General features: G+C 40.3%; 1 long non-coding RNA gene across 1 annotated transcript in view; it reads left to right on the forward strand.

The window, feature by feature from the left end:
• The first annotated feature begins 1,368 nt into the window (after window positions 1-1,368).
• The window catches only part of LOC130296857 (uncharacterized), a 122,962-nt gene continuing 107,972 nt past the window's right edge, over window positions 1,369-16,358 (forward strand). The window contains exon 1 of the long non-coding RNA XR_008849311.1: window positions 1,369-1,505. This is a non-coding gene — a long non-coding RNA (uncharacterized LOC130296857). The remainder of the gene's footprint in view (window positions 1,506-16,358) is intronic.

Raw genomic sequence — 16,358 nt, forward strand, 5'->3', positions numbered from 1 at the left:
TAATGCCAGCGCTCCTTGAGGGCTAGAGTAGTATAGGGGTGAATGCCAGTTTTCCTGAAGTAGTATATGACTTAATTACAGCTTCCTGAAAGTCTAGAGAAGTATAGGAGGTAATGCTTGCTTTCCTGGAAGTTTAGAGTAGTATGATGGTTAATGTCAGCTTTCCTAATTGTCTAGAGAAGTATAGGGGTTATTGACAGCTTCTCTGGAGGTCTAGACCTGTCCAGTGGTTAATGCCAGCTTCCGTGGAGGTAGTATTGGGGTTAATGCCATCTTCCCTGATGCTCTAGTGTTGCATAAGAGTTACAGACAGTTCCCCTGCAAGTCTAGAGTAGTATACTGGTTAATGCCAGATTCCTGGAGGTCTAAAGTAATATGGGAGTTAAAGGAAAACGGTCACCCGTTCAACCGCACTATACCCCGATACACCAGGTAATAGTGCGGTTGAACAGGAGACCAATGCAGGGTATAGACCTACCTGCAGTCTGGAGCCCCGACCCCCCGAAGGTCCCCCTCTTCCAGTGCTGAGTTGCGCTTTGAGGCGGGCCCGCCGGCTAGATTAAAATATTAATAAGTGCCGGTCACGTGAGTGCTCAGTAGTTACGAGCGCTCACCTGACCAGCTCTTATGTATATGTTGTGTTGGGGTGGGAAGTGAGGTGGATGGGGCAGATGTTATAGCCCAGGGGCAGATGGTTTTAACCCCTAAATGTTTGTAACGCCAGGGCGAGGTTTTAACCGAGAACCAACCGAACAGTAGCACCGCTAGTCCTAATTAGGCAGGGCAAATAAGAGTCCAAGGCCAGGTCAGGGTTAACGGTAGCTTTACTGAGGTAGACAGATGGTACAGTCTTTACAGCTAGGCCAGGATCCCAGAGAGATGACCAGTAACACGGGACCTCGCAGATTGCTGAGACTTGCAGTGACTTTGACAGACTTTAGCATAGCCAACACTGACTATAAAAGACTTGACTTGACTAAAGATAGGGACAGCAGACATAGATGACTTGACTTACTGACTTGTGGCTGTAATTTAGGCTTGAGGCCTCCAGATGTGCTGGACACTGGCTCTGAGATGTCTGAACTGGACTTGACCTCGGGATCTAAGAGCAATGAATGATCAAAGAGGCAGATTGCAGCTCCTCCCTTCCTTATAAAGGGGGCTGAGCAAGGAGCCCATAGGCTAGCTACAGATCATCTGGTCACCTGGTGCTCTCTGGGTAACAAAACATGTGACTTTAACATGTGACAACCATTATCATGTGATCAATGACCATGTGACCATATCAAAGGTCCTTTACATACAATACACAATTTTACAGATTGTAGGGGCACAGTGCAGGAGAGCCCTGGGGACGTGCAGGGACTCAAGCTGATAGGACTGTGAGATGCATATCCCATACAGGGACATCACATATCTTTAAATCTAGCCGGCGGGCCCGCCTCAAAGCACGAGTCAGCACTGGAAGAGAGGGACCTTCAGGGGATCGGGACTCCGGACTACAGGTAGGTGTAGCAGTCCGAGACCCTGCATTGGTCTCCTGTTCACTCGCACTATAACCCAGTGTATCGGGTTATAGTGCAGGTGAACGGTGACCGTTTTCTTTTAATGCCAGATTCCCTGATGGTCTAGAGTAGCATAGGGGTTAATGCCAAATTCTCTGATGGTCTAGAGTAGAAAAGGAATAAAAGGGGTACTCCGGTTCTATATTCCTTTTTTACCTCTCCATTCTCTGTTTGGCGTGTTGCGTTTGCTCCTCCGTGGCCAAGTCCTGTGCTGTCCTCGCTTGCTGTACTTTCACCTGCATAGTTTGCTGTAGCTTTTGCCTTGTTTTTTTGTTTCCTGTCTTTTGCGGTGTGAGGACTACATTTCCCATGTGCCCCCGCGGCTGCCTTGCGTGCAACTTGTCCGTCCCTGTTGCGCTTTTATCCCGCCTACGTGGCCTTGCCTTGTTAGCTATGTTCCACCCTTACTTATGAAGGATTCATACTCTGTGCGCCTTATTTGCGTGTTGTGTTCCGCCCCTTATTCGCCCCATTAGCTGGTATTCTGGCCTTGTTTCATTGGTACTCAAGCCTGGTTGCTCTAACTTGCTAGCGCTTGTCACAGGGTTATGGACCAATCCCCTTGCATTGAGAAAACCTGCATAATGCGCCTGCGCAAACAGGGTCCCAAATGTCAACATAGACGTGGTGTGACGTAGATGCGCATGCGCTGTAAAAAAACACGGCACATACAAACTTGGAGAAATGCGCATGCGTCGGCTTATCCAGCGTATTGGACAGTTCACATCCAATTAACACATTGAGGGGAGTATCCGAAAATCAGGGAAAGGAGGATTGCGTAAACCACACAAGAATATTCAACAGGGGGCTTCATTTAAAAAAAAAAAAGATGCCAACAACGGCTACACCCGGAAAAGACACGTCACGGACACAATATGCCCGCGGAAGTAAGAAACCCTGTGGTCGCCAGTATACGCATAGCGATTATACTACAGTATAAAGTATAAATATGTTAAACAAAATGCCGCAACATCCCTAAGCAATGGAGTACCCCTTCAATGCCAGTTTCCCTGGAGGTCTAGAGTAGTAGAGAGATTTATAGTTTTAGGGTAATATGAAGATTTATATTGACATTAGTGCTGGTCTAGGACCTGACACTCGTCATACACTTTTTAGCAATATTTTTTCATGCTAAAAAGTGCAACCTATCGTGTGAATAATACTCAGGAACACTATACCATTGGGTGAAAAAATATTTCTCTTTAATTATCAGAAGGATTCAGCAAGCGGCAGTCGCTCTCACCCATTAAGACATTACGGTCATTGGCATACCATAATAGGGGGTTTAAATTATGGGATTTATGTAGAGAACACAAAGACTCACACGCAAGAGACACCCTTTAAGTACTTAGCAGAAAGTTCTGTCTAATCCTATTAGGGATCTGCTGGGATGGTCCACGTCCTGATGGGCACACCAAACAGAAGGAAAACATGGTAAAGATAAGAGGGATGGGGCACTCTCCAGGTTTGTTCTCTTCCGTACCTGATAGAAATAGTTGATCTTATATAAGCTGCACCTCGGTGTAATATCAGGTAAATGAAATCGGTGTAACTATGGTAACGTGACTGCTGCTATATGTTAGGTTGCACAAGCCCCATTAATCTGACAGCTCCTGAGCGATGTGTGTTAGGAGAAGTATTTAGCTGATGCCTGCAGGGGACGAATGGGTGAGGTTCATTTCATTTTAAGCCAAAATGTTCTGCTACCAGTTACAGCTGTCAATCCCATCATAATCATTTAACAGCTCTAAATATCTAATTAAAGAAGCACTCTGGGAATTTTTTTTTCCTGCTTATATAGTGCAGCATAGGCTATTATTAGAGAATTCTAGAGAGGTTCTTGTGTATGTCTTGTGCTTACCTGTTGTAACGGATGTGTCAAGCATGGATCTTCAGCTGCATTGATATCACCACTAAATGATTTTCTCTTCCTGCCTGCATTTGCCATGAAGCCTCTGACTTTGCAAAGAGAGGGGGGCGGAGTCTCATCACTGCAGATCAACTAATTAAACCAATCTAATCAGGCTGGCTGTAACAGCCAAGATAAGTAGGTAGGTGTGAGTTCACATTATGAGAAATATTGCCATGAGGAACAAGGGATTTGACCTAAATTCACAATGGAGGTGTTTTATGAGGATTGGAAGTCTTTAGGATGTGTTCATACATTGGACTAATTTACTATTGTAAACCAGACCTGTTTTGTTGGGATGTGCGCCAAAATGTGTCGCATTGTACCACAAAATGTGTCTGCACCAGAAATTCAGAAAAACCCGACCAACTCTTCATTTTTAAGCGTGGCCACTTGAGATGAGCGAACTTACAGTAAATTCAATTCGTCACGAACTTCTCGGCTTGGCAGTTGATGACTTTTCCTACATAAATTAGTTCAGATTTCCGGTGCTCCGGTGAGCTGGAAAAGGTGGATACATTCCTAGGAGACTCTTTCCTAGGAATGTATCCACCTTTTCCAGCCCACCGGAGCACCTGAAGGATAAACTAATTTACGCAGGAAAAGTCATTAACTACCGAGCCGAGAAGTTCGTGACGAATCGAATTTACTGTAAGTTCGATCATCTCTAGTGGCCACCAGGAAAAGAGGGCATGGCTGCCGGAAAGGGGGCGTGTTCCCAACATTTTCAAGAAATCCCAACTTAAAATGTGGTGGATTTGAGCTCTGAAAAACGCCCACAGCTCAGAGCAGTTGTAAAAAAAAGCAAAATGTAAGGAAACCTTAGTAAATACCGTGGAAAAATTAAAACACACACAAAAAAAACTACACTCCACTCTTAGTCAATCAGGGCCAATGGTGCAGTTGCCCATAGCAACCAATCAGATTACTTCTTTCATTTTTACAGGCCTCTTGAAAGATGAAAGAAGCGGTCTGATTGGTTGCTATGGGCAACTGCCCCACTCTTCCTCTACAGATGTATTAATAAATTCTCCATTGTGTTTTTACTGCATTTTGTCTGTGTTTTTGCAGTCATTCTCCCAAATCGTAGTGAAAATTACACATTTTTACTGTGATTTTGGTAATTGCAGCAAAAATAGTGCAATTTTGCAGCAATTTTGATTAAATCACAGCAAAAATGCAGAAAGAAGCTGCAAAGACACACCATGGGAACATAGCCTCAGGGACTGCAGTATATCCTGAACCCATAAAGATAGCAGCAGCAGTATATAGATAGAGCTGAGAGGGCACGGGTCTGTGAGCTCCTAGGAGGGATCTAGTAGGTGATGAGGTCATCCTATGGCAACCAATCAGATTGCTGCTTTCATTTTTCTGAGGCCTTTAAAAAAAAAAAAATCTAAGAAGTAATCTGATCGGTAGCTATGGGAACCTCAGCAACAACCTAGGGTGCTTCTTTAAAGCACCAACCCATATATAAACAGAGGGAGAATATAAAGAATTAACCCGTGACTCAAGAATTAACCCATAATACTCGTTCACAGAGTGGCCACAAAATACCACCAAACAGCGTTCATGTCATACCATCCAACAATGGATTTTGCCATAGACTGGTCACATAATACTATGTAAAGGGGTACTCTAGTGGAAATTATTTTTTTTTAATCAACTGGTGCCAGGAAATTAAACATATTTGTAAATTACTCCTATTTACATTTTAATCCTTCCAGTACTTATCAGCTGCTCATCAGGTGTCAGTAGAGAACACTGGGTTCAGACAGAAAAGAACTACGCAACTTCCTCTGTAGTATACAGCAGATGATAAGAACTAGAAGGATTAAGATTTTTAAATAGAAGTAATTTACAAATCTGTTTAACTTTCTGGCAACAGTTGATTTAAAAAAAAAAAAATTGTTTTCCACTGGAGCACCCCTTTAACAATCCCCATATGATACTATCATACTTTGGTAACATAATATCATCAAAGAGTACTAACCTTACACAATCACACAATACCCATGTACTACCACCATAGAGTGCCACCATAATATTTGAAATATCCCAACAATACTGTCAAACAGTGCACCAACAGTGCTAGCACAATACATCTTAAGGGTACGTTCACACGCGCAGATTTTCACAGCGTATTTAGCTGCGGATCCGCTGGTGAAGGCCCCGCTGTATGCTGGCTTTATATGTGCCTGCTGGTAGCGGCAATACGCCGCTACGAGCAGACACAGTGCAGCGATGTGTGCGGCTTACTCGCACATCGTGGCCGCTCTCCCTGCTCTGAGCTAGGCAGAGAGCTCCCGCGATGTGCGAGTATACTGCGACCCGCACACCACAGTGTTCCTGCTGGTATTGGCGTATTGCCGCTACCAGCAGGCACATGTAAAGTCAGCATAGAGCGGGCCTTCACCAGCGGATTTGCAGCGTAAAATACAATGTAAATCCGCACATGTGAACGTACCCTAAGGGTGCGTTCACACGCTAGTAACTAGCAGTGGGTTTCCCGCTGCGGGAAACCCTCTGCGAGTTACGCTACCATTCTTTTGAATGGGTCCGCGGACAGTCCGCAAATCTGACACTATTGTGGACTGTCTGTGGACCCATTTAAATCAATGGCAGCGTAACTCGCAGTGGAATTCCCACTGCTAGTAATAGCGTGTGAACGCAACCTAAGAGTGTCACACAATTCCCATGTAACACTGTCATAGACAGCCCACATAATACCATTGAACATGGCCGACATAATAGTATTATGCTGGGCTAATACATTTCCAAAATGTGTTCCCATCATACCAGAACATAATACCCATGTTATACCACCCATGTATTACCATATCACACACATAATAATACTGACATACATACGACATAATCCATCCTCAACCCCTAGATTTTTTTTGCTTCCGTTTTCTTCCTGCACACCTTCTAAGACCCATGATGTTTTCATTAATTAGTGTTTACTTTTTGCGGGACAAGTTGTACTTTTTACTGGCTTCCTTTATTGTATCATATAATGTATTAAAAATAAAAAAATAAATAAGCTGTAGTTTTTACTATAGCATACATAGAAAGACAAAAAGGTACCCGCACTCACCGCGAGGAAACAGCAGACTGACTTCTATGGCATCTCGGACAGATCTGACTTCAGGCTGACAACAGGGTGCTCAGAGTGGAGGCGACTGCCGGCAAAGTTTCGCGCAGATCACGCTTCTTCCGGCCTCGTGACACGAGGCCGGGAGAAGCGCGTACTGCGCGAAACTTTGAGCGCCCTGTTGTCAGCCTGAAGTCGGCTTGCCACTCTGAGCACCCTGTTGTCAGCCTGAAGTCGGATCTGTCCGGGATGCCATAGAAGTGGATCTGCTGTTTCCTCGTGGTGAGTGCCGGTGCTATTGAGTGACTTCGGGTTTTTTGGTTCCCACAGGGATCAGGACTCCGCATTGTCAAAGTGACAGAACGCTAGCCTCCACAATAAATGCTGATATAATTGGTCTTTCTCCACAGCAGTGCCCTCTAGCATGTGTTAGTTAGTAGTTTTTACTATGTTTACTGCATAGTTTGGGATTTTTGATCACTTTTTTTTATTATTTTTTTTCTGGCATGTGATCAGACAAAAAAATCAGCAATTGTGACCTTTGGAATTTTATTTTTTTTGCATTTATGATGGTGGTGTGTGCGGGTTCAGGCATGCGATAAATTAATATTTCAATTACAATTATGCATGCGGTGAAACCAAATATGTTACATTTGATTTAATTTGGAAAAAGGGGATAAAAAAAGGGTTTAAGAAAGTAAGTAAGTTTAAGAAGTAATTTCTTTTTTATTTTTATTTATGTCAGTCATTACCAGTTGGTATCAGCTGTAGATAGCTGTATGACGCGGGTGCAGCTTTTGAGAGCATTCCAGACTCCCTTACCTGACCCATACTGTAAGGGTACATCATGGGTCAAGAAGGAGTTAATGCCTTCATAGAGTGCACGTATAATAGTGTCTAAGTCAATAAGGAAAATGAACCAGCTCACCGCCTATGAAACGCCGACCCAAAAATAGTGAAGAATAAAAACAAGCAGAAACACCGACGCGTTTTGAACTGTACGCCTCTTAGTCATGGCACCATGTGCCATGACTAAGAACCGCACGGTTCGAAACGCGTCGGCGTTTCTGCTTGATTTATTCTTCATTATTTTTAGGTATCATTTTAACATGATTTAATACATTTTGATTTTTTGATTTTTGGGAGCTGGAATTTTTGCTAATTTCTTTAGCACTTTTTGCTTTTTTGGATATAATAGTGTCTATACTGCTACACAGCATCCACAGAATACTATTATAAAGCCAACATATTACGACAACAGTGTCCACAAAATACTCCCACACAATGGCAACAAAAATACTGCCATACATTGCCCATAATACTCTCATACTCATATACTGTATACATAACATCACAATACATACATTCCATTGTGACAATATAACAATGACATAAAATGTCTGCTTATCATTACCGTATACCGCTCACAATAATGCTGCCATACCGTGCCACAATCCCATCGCACACTTAAATCCACCATAGATATGACCACACCAAGCTGTGGCTTATTTCATTTATCTAAACGTATAACAATTATACAATTTTTAACACTGTAATGTATATTTTTCCAAGCCACATTGTTTAGGTTACCATCTTTGCATAAAAAAGCTTGGGCAATGCTACTTTGATTGTTCTCTATTACTTTATTATTTTCTATTTTATTTGCTGCGCAGGTAAAGGGGTAATAAAATAAAAATAGTAAATTCCACAGCTGCAGTGTGTTTTTAAGCCTCTAGGTGTCACTGTTGCCTCTGATGTCCTTTACAATAAATAGAGGGGGTGTAAGGACGAGCCCAATTTCAGTGTCCGGTCAAAAATCTGCACTAGTCTTTGTTGGGGACATGGAAACATTTTTTATTGAAAATTGGCCTTTATAGTGCTGTATATAATAACACGTATTGGGTAAAAAAAAATGTTTACGACATTTCACCCAACTTTCCCAGCCTCCTGAACAACAAACTCAGTTATATTTACCTTGGTGATCACTTTCACACAGCTTTCCCCGACTCCTGCAATCTGCTATTTCTTCCATATTATTCAATGATCTAAGCCAGTGTTTCCCAACCAGGGTGCCTCAAGCTATTGCAAAACTACAACTCCCAGCATGCCCAGACATTTTACAGACATTTTACCTTGGTGATCACTGTCACACAGCTTTTCCTGACTCCTGCAACCTGCTATTTCTTCCATATTATTCAATTATCTAAGCCAGTGTTTCCCAACCAGGGTGCCTCAAGCTGTTGCAAAACTACAACTCACAGCATGTCCGGACAGCTTTCGGCTGTCCGGACATGCTGTGAGTTGTAGTTTTGCAACAGCTGGAGGGACTCTGGTTGGGAAACACTGATCAAAGGCCTACTCCAATGTGGCTTTATAACTTAACGTACTTCAGGAGACTGGCAAAGAAAAGAAACCTAGTGGCAGTTGTAATGGTGGCCTTCTTGGTTGCCACCCAGCTTTCCCACAGGCAGAAAAGCTTCTGAAAGTGCTTGAGTACAAATTTCAACAAGATGGCAATGCAAGGACCTCTGTTTGCTGGGATCTTTTTTTTTTTTTTTTCCTTTTCTTGTTTTTATGAGGATTTTATATGCAGTTAAGACATCTTAGTCACAGAAATCCTGCTCGCTCTGGCTCCAGATCCGCCTATTATCTGCCGCTGCAGCAGCAGGAGAGTTGTAACATGTTCCAGAATTAGCTGGCTTTGATTATTGGCCAAGAAGCTAATCCTACTTGTCATGATATATAAAGTTAAGATCGCTTTATCAACATCGTAAAGCCTACTCCAGCCCCACGCCAACATTCTACCGCTTTGGCGCTGCCAATCTGCGCCGCAGCAGCCATGGGGAAACAGACAGAGCCCCTTGTTTACATAGAGCAGAAGGATAACAGGCATACCCACCCCATGAAATACAACAGTGACATAGACAGTTTTTAGATTTACATCACAGAATCTATCATCGGAGGTATATCTACCGTAAACACTGTGTAATGCAAGCCATACTGTGGTGCACAAGATGCAGTGACGTTTTACCTTCCATACATATTGAAGAGTGTTGAGAAGTGGCGTAGTTGCGGAGCAGGACCCCGACTAAACAGTCTTGGTGGGATGCCACTTGCTGGAGGAATGGGACACTTATGGCCAGGCTGGGGGATGTAGTACCACAACTTTGTCTTGAATCATGGGCATGAGGGGTCCCCACTGATAAACCCTGTCCATGAGGGGCTGTGGTACGCAGAGAACAAAGTAGAGAACAGGTTAATTCAGATGTAGAACAAGTCAGGTAACACAGGGTTAACTTAAATGGGCACTCTCATTAAAAAAAAATTTGGTAAATAAAACATATTTCTAAAGTTTTCTATGTTTTATTTGTGTTTAAAAAAAGCTGCCACTAGGTGTCTCCCTATTGTTCAGAGCATATTTCCCCTTCTCTTGCACAGACTGTGGACTCCTGCTGGCCTTTCAGAAGTCCAAAATCAGGAAATGCAGTCTGGAGTGCTGAGGTGGGTGTGTGCAGCCTTAACCAATCATAGCTCATCTCACACTGTACTGCTCTAGGCTGTGTGTAGCAGAGGTAGGGAGGAAGTTCTCCCCTGTATGGCTTCAGATGATGTCACAGCCTGCTGGGGAACACCCCTTCCCAGTCTGTGAATCTGAATGAGACTGAGCAGAAAATGGTAGAAGGTAGAAAACTACAAAATAATAAAAATAAAGGCAGGGGGTAGTTTATCATGATGGGGGCAGTGAACTGTTATATTTATACAATTTAACAAGATCATGACACGCACTCTTTAAAGAAAAGTCTTTTTTTTTTTTTTACTTTTTCCAAATAAGAGGTAATAAAATGTAATCTTCCTAAATAATCCAGATTCAGTAGATAAGAATAATCTATTGCTAGAGTAAAGTAACACCCTGAGGTTTCTTGGCCAATATAGGGGTCCCTTAGTTTATAACTGTCTTTTCTAAGCAACAGGGTAGGGGTTAAATGGGCTCACAGTCCCAAAGGAAATCATCTCCAAGGGGCACAGGCTGGACAAAAGTAGGCTCTCTAGATATTCCTGTCTCTCAGATTCTCTACAGTGCTTAACTATAGGCGCAGACACACAGCTGTAGACACTTTAGATGACCAGGGTAGGTCTGATCCCTGACAACATTTATTCTTCAAGTTTAGTAGTAGAGCGGCATAGGCCATATTCGAATTCGCGAATATTCGCGAATATATGGACGAATATTCGTCATATTCGCGAATATTCGCATATTCGTAATATTCTCGTTTTATTTTCGCATATGCGAATATTCGCGGGTGCGAAAATTTACATATGCGAAAATTTGCATATACAATAAATTAACATAAGCGGAAATTTGCATATGCGAAAATTAGCATATGCAAATTTTCGCATATACGAAAATTCGCACGCCAGTCTCACACAGTAGTATTAGAGCCTTCTTACACCATATAAGCTGGAAGCAGAGAGGGATGATCACTGTGATGTGTACTGTGAAAAAAAAACAAAAAAAAAAATGAATATTCGTAATTACGAATATATAGCGCTATATTCGCGAATATTCGCGAATTCGCGAATATGCGATATTCACGAATAAAATTCGAATTGCAAATATTCGCGAGCAACACTATTTAGTAGTCAGCAAGAAGTATACCCAAGTATACTCTATCTATCTATCTATCTGTCTATCTACCTATCTATATCATCTATCTATCTATCTCATATCTATCTGTCTATCTATCTATCTTTCTCATATCTATCTATCTCATATCTATCTATCTCATATCTATATTATATCTATCTGTCTATCTGTCTATCTTCCTCATATCTATCTATCTAATAATATCTATCTATCTCATATCTATCTATTTATCTATCTCATATCTATCTATCTATCTATCTATCTATCTATATCATCTATCTATCTATCTCATCTATATATCTCATATCTATCTATCTATGTATCTATCTCATATCTATATCATATCTATCTGTCTATCTATCTCATATCTATCTATCTATCTATCTATCTAATAATATCTATCTATCTCATATCTATCTATCTATCTCATATCTATCTATCTATATAATCTATCTATCTATCTCATATCTATATCATATCTGTCTATCTATCTATCTATCTCATATCTATATCATATCTATCTGTCTATCTATCTCATATCTATCTATCTAATAATATCTATCTCATATCTATCTATTTATCTATCTCATATCTATCTATCTCATATCTATCTATCTATCGCATATCTATCTATCTATGTATCTATCTCATATCTATATCATATCATATCTATCTGTCTATCTATCTATCTCATATCTATCTATCTATCTATCTATCTAACTAATAATATCTATCTATCTCATATCTATCTATCTATTTATCTATCTCATATCTATCTATTTCATATCTATCTATCTATCTTCTATCTATCTATCTATCTATCTATCTATCTATATATCTCATATCTATCTATCTCATATAATATATAACTCATATCTATCTATCTATCTATATATCTCATATCTATCTATCTCATATAATATCTAACTCATATCTATCTATCTATCTATCTATCTATCTATATATCTCATATCTATCTATCTCATATAATATCTATCTATCTATCTATCTATCTATCTATTTATCTATCTCATATCTATCTATTTCATATCTATCTATCTATCTATCTTCTATCTATCTATGTATCTATATATCTCATATCTATCTATCTCATATAATATCTAACTCATATCTATCTATCTATCTATCTATCTATGTATCTATATATCTCATATCTATCTATCTCATATAATATCTAACTCATATCTATCTATCTATCTATCTATCTATCTATGTATCTATATATCTATCTATCTATCTATCTATCTATCTAACTCATATAATATCTAACTCATATCTATCTATCTATCTATCTATCTAGCTATGTCTGTGTTCTGTTAGGCTAGTTTTACAGGTACACACAAAATACTAAACACACATTCAGTAGAAAATTAATGTCTACGATTTAGTGGAGATTTGGGGTATTTGTCACATCACTGCACCTGGGGGGAAAACTTATGCTTGCAAAACGCTGCTGCAGAGAGATACAAATTGATGCAGCTTCTTATGCGCTGTTTAATTTTTAATTAAGACGAAGCCCCGGGCGATCACATTCCGGCTTTGAAGTGCCTGCAGTTTTGACATAGCTGGGTGGTGAAAATGAACAGATTATTGTGTCAAGTTCTGCGTCTTCCAGAAGTCACTTTTCACATTCCCAGGTAGCATCAGCTGTCTATTCACAGGATTGTAGAAAAACACAAGGGGGGGCTGAATGGAGAATACAGACTACCAAAACAATTATTTATTATCTATCTCATCTATCTATCTATCTATCTATCTATCTATCTCTCTCATATCCATCTATTATTTATCTATCTATCTCATATCTATCTATCTATCTATCTATCTCATATCCATCTATTATTTATCTATCTATCATCTATCTCATATCTACCTTATATCTATCTATCTATCTCATATCTATCTATTTATATCATATCTATCTCATATCTATCTCATATCTATCTATCTATCTATCTCATAACTATCTATCTATATCTATCTATCTATCATATCTATCTCATATCTATCTATCTATCTCATAACTATCTATCTATATCTATCTATCTATCTATCTATCTAGCAACAGGAGAATACAGCAGCGCACTGCTAGCACAAAGATATAGATAAAACATGGGTATATAGATGAAACATGAAAAGCTATACAGCTGTAGTGCAACAAATGAAAATATGAAATTATCAAACAGTGAGGTACTTAGCTTGCAAATTTGGCGGCCAAATAGCTTGGACCGCCCCACCACGGTAAGGTGACCTCATTTTGGGACAGACCCTACACTATGAATATGCCTCTGTGTGAACAGTTCAGCAGGCATTGCAGGATCTGAAACATCCAAGACACCTTATATACACCTAATAGAGGTGGGTGGGGTGCAAGAGCCAACATGGAGGTAGCCACTCCCCCATATGTGTAATACAACCAAAGAATAAGTTGGCCAGCACTATTGATTCCAAACTATTATACGGACCTGGGCAGCACAATATGTAGAATGGTGCTGCGAGCAGGATAGCCCGGTCACAGGTTCCAATAAATCCAATAGAGAAAACTGCAGCACTCCAAGGTTTCTGTGTATAACGTGTGGCTTTATTCACCAAACATCACAGGGTGCGACGTTTCAGCCGTCTCACGCGGCCTTTGTCAAGGGCTTGACAAAAGCCGTGTGAGACGGCTGAAACGTCGCACCCTGTGATGTTTGGTGAATAAAGCCACACGTTATACACAGAAACCTTGGAGTGCTGCAGTTTTCTCTATTGTATCTACCTACTTATCTATCTATCTAAAGTCATGGCCGTAAATGTTGGCACCCCTGAAATTTTTCAAGAAAATGAAATATTTCTCAGAGAAAAGGTTTGCAGTACATGTTTTGCTATACACATGTTTATTACCTTTGTGTGTATTGGAACAAAACCAAAAAATGGAGGAAATTGGGCATAATGTCACACCACACCAAACTCCAAAAATGGGCTGGACAAAATTATTGTCACCCTTTCAAAATTGTGGAAAAATAAGATAGTTTCAAGCATGTGATGCTCTTTTAAACTCACCTGGGGAAAGTAACATGTGTGGGCAATATTAAAAAAAAAATCACACCTGAAAGCAGATAAAAAGCAGAGAAGTTCACTTAGTCTTTGCATTATGTGTCTGTGTGTGCCACACTAAGCATGGACAACAGAAAGAGGAGAAGAGAACTGTCTGAGGACTTGAGATCCAAAATTGTGGAAAAATATCAACAATATCAAGGTTACAGGTCCATCTCAAGTGATCTAGCTTTGCCTTCGTCCACAGTGCGCAACATTATCAAAAAGTTTGTAACCCATGGCACTGTATCTAATCTCCCTGGGCGTGGAAGGAAGAGAAAAATTGATGAAAGGTGTCAACACAGGATAGTCTGGATGGTGGATAAGCAGCCCCAAACAAGTTCCAAAGATATTCAAGCTGCTCTGCAGGCTCAGGGAGCATCAGTGTCAGCGCGAACTATCCGTCGACATTTAAATGAAATTAAACACTATGCCAGGAGACCCAGGAGGACCCCACTGCTGACATAAAAAAGCAAGGCTACATTTTGCCAAAATTAACTTGAGTAAGCCAAAATTCTTTTGGAAAAATGTCTTGTGGGCAGATGAGAGCAAGATAGAGCTTTTTGGTAAAGCACATCATTCTACTGTTTACCGAAAATGGAATACGGCCTACAAAGAAAAGAACACAGTACCTACAGTGAAATATGGTTCAATTATGTTTTGGGGTTGTTTTGCTGCCTCTGGCACTGGGTGCCTTGAATGTGTGCAAGGCATCATGAAATCTGAGGATTACCAACTGATTTTGGGCCGCACTGTACAGCCCAGTGTCAGAAAGCTGGGCTTGCGTCCGAGATCTTGGGTCCTCCAGCAGGACAAAGCACCCAGAAATGGATGACAACAAAGTGCTGGATAATTCTGAAGTGGCCAGCAATGAGTCCAGATCTAAATCCCATTGAACACCTGTGGAGAGATCTTAAAATTGCTGTTGGGAAAAGGTGCCCTTCCAATAAGAGAGACCTGGAGCAGTTTGCAAAGGAAGAGTGGTCCAACATACCGGCTGAGAGGTGTAAGAAACTTATTGATGGTTATAGAAAGCGACAGATTTCAGTTATGTTTTCCAAAAGGGTGTGCAACCAAATATTATTTAAAGGTGCCAATAATTTTGTCCAGCCCATTTTTGCAGTTTGGTGGGACATTATATCCAATTTGCTTTTTTTCTCCCTTTTTTTGTTTAGTTCCAATCACATAAAGAAATTAAACATGTGTATAGCAAAACATGTGTTACTGCAATCCTTTTCTGTGAGAAATACCTAATTTTCTTGAAAAATTTCAGGGGTGCCAATATTTACATCCATGACTGTATCTATCTACATAGAAGTTGGCCAGCACATGCTGATACACAACTGCAGTATTGCATGGATGTGGCATACAGGTGCACACTGCTAGGCTAAACAAACACAAGCAGGAGAATACAGCAGCACACTGCTAGCACAAAGATATATATGAAGAAATATTAGAGAGGCTCTTATCTCCCAGACAACCTGTGACTCGGGCTGCCCAAATAACACCTGTACCCAAGGCGCCACAAATTATACAAAATATATAGAAAATTGGGGCTCAGAGTCATGAATATTAGATACAAATTAACTTATTGATAATACGATATTCATAATATTTGTGTCTTTTGACCCAAAGGGCCCTTGTGGGTCAGCAGAAATACACTGATATATTAAATAGTCTATACATAAAATATTCAATGCATAAAATATGGCAAATAATTATTTAAAACTAATAAAATAGATAAAATGAAAAAACGATAAAATTATTCGCACAGTCCACAGTCTGTAGAAATAATGTAGGCAGATGATGTGAATAAATATCTCAGTTGCGGCAATAAATCCAGATGATTTAACTTCAATTATGGTGTCTGTAGATATTGTCTCTAACGGATACAGCGATTGATACAATAGTAACTGGGCAACAGATGAAACAATTTGTAACCTTATATGAGGTTGTGATTCTAGTTCTCCGCACCGCGCGCTACTAGAGACTTGGCTGTCTCAAAAAATGTGCAGCGGCGGTAATTATTTTTGGTTGCTACTGGTT

This window comes from Hyla sarda, chromosome 12 (assembly GCF_029499605.1).
Source record: "Hyla sarda isolate aHylSar1 chromosome 12, aHylSar1.hap1, whole genome shotgun sequence".
In the NCBI taxonomy this organism is placed as follows: domain Eukaryota; kingdom Metazoa; phylum Chordata; class Amphibia; order Anura; family Hylidae; genus Hyla; species Hyla sarda.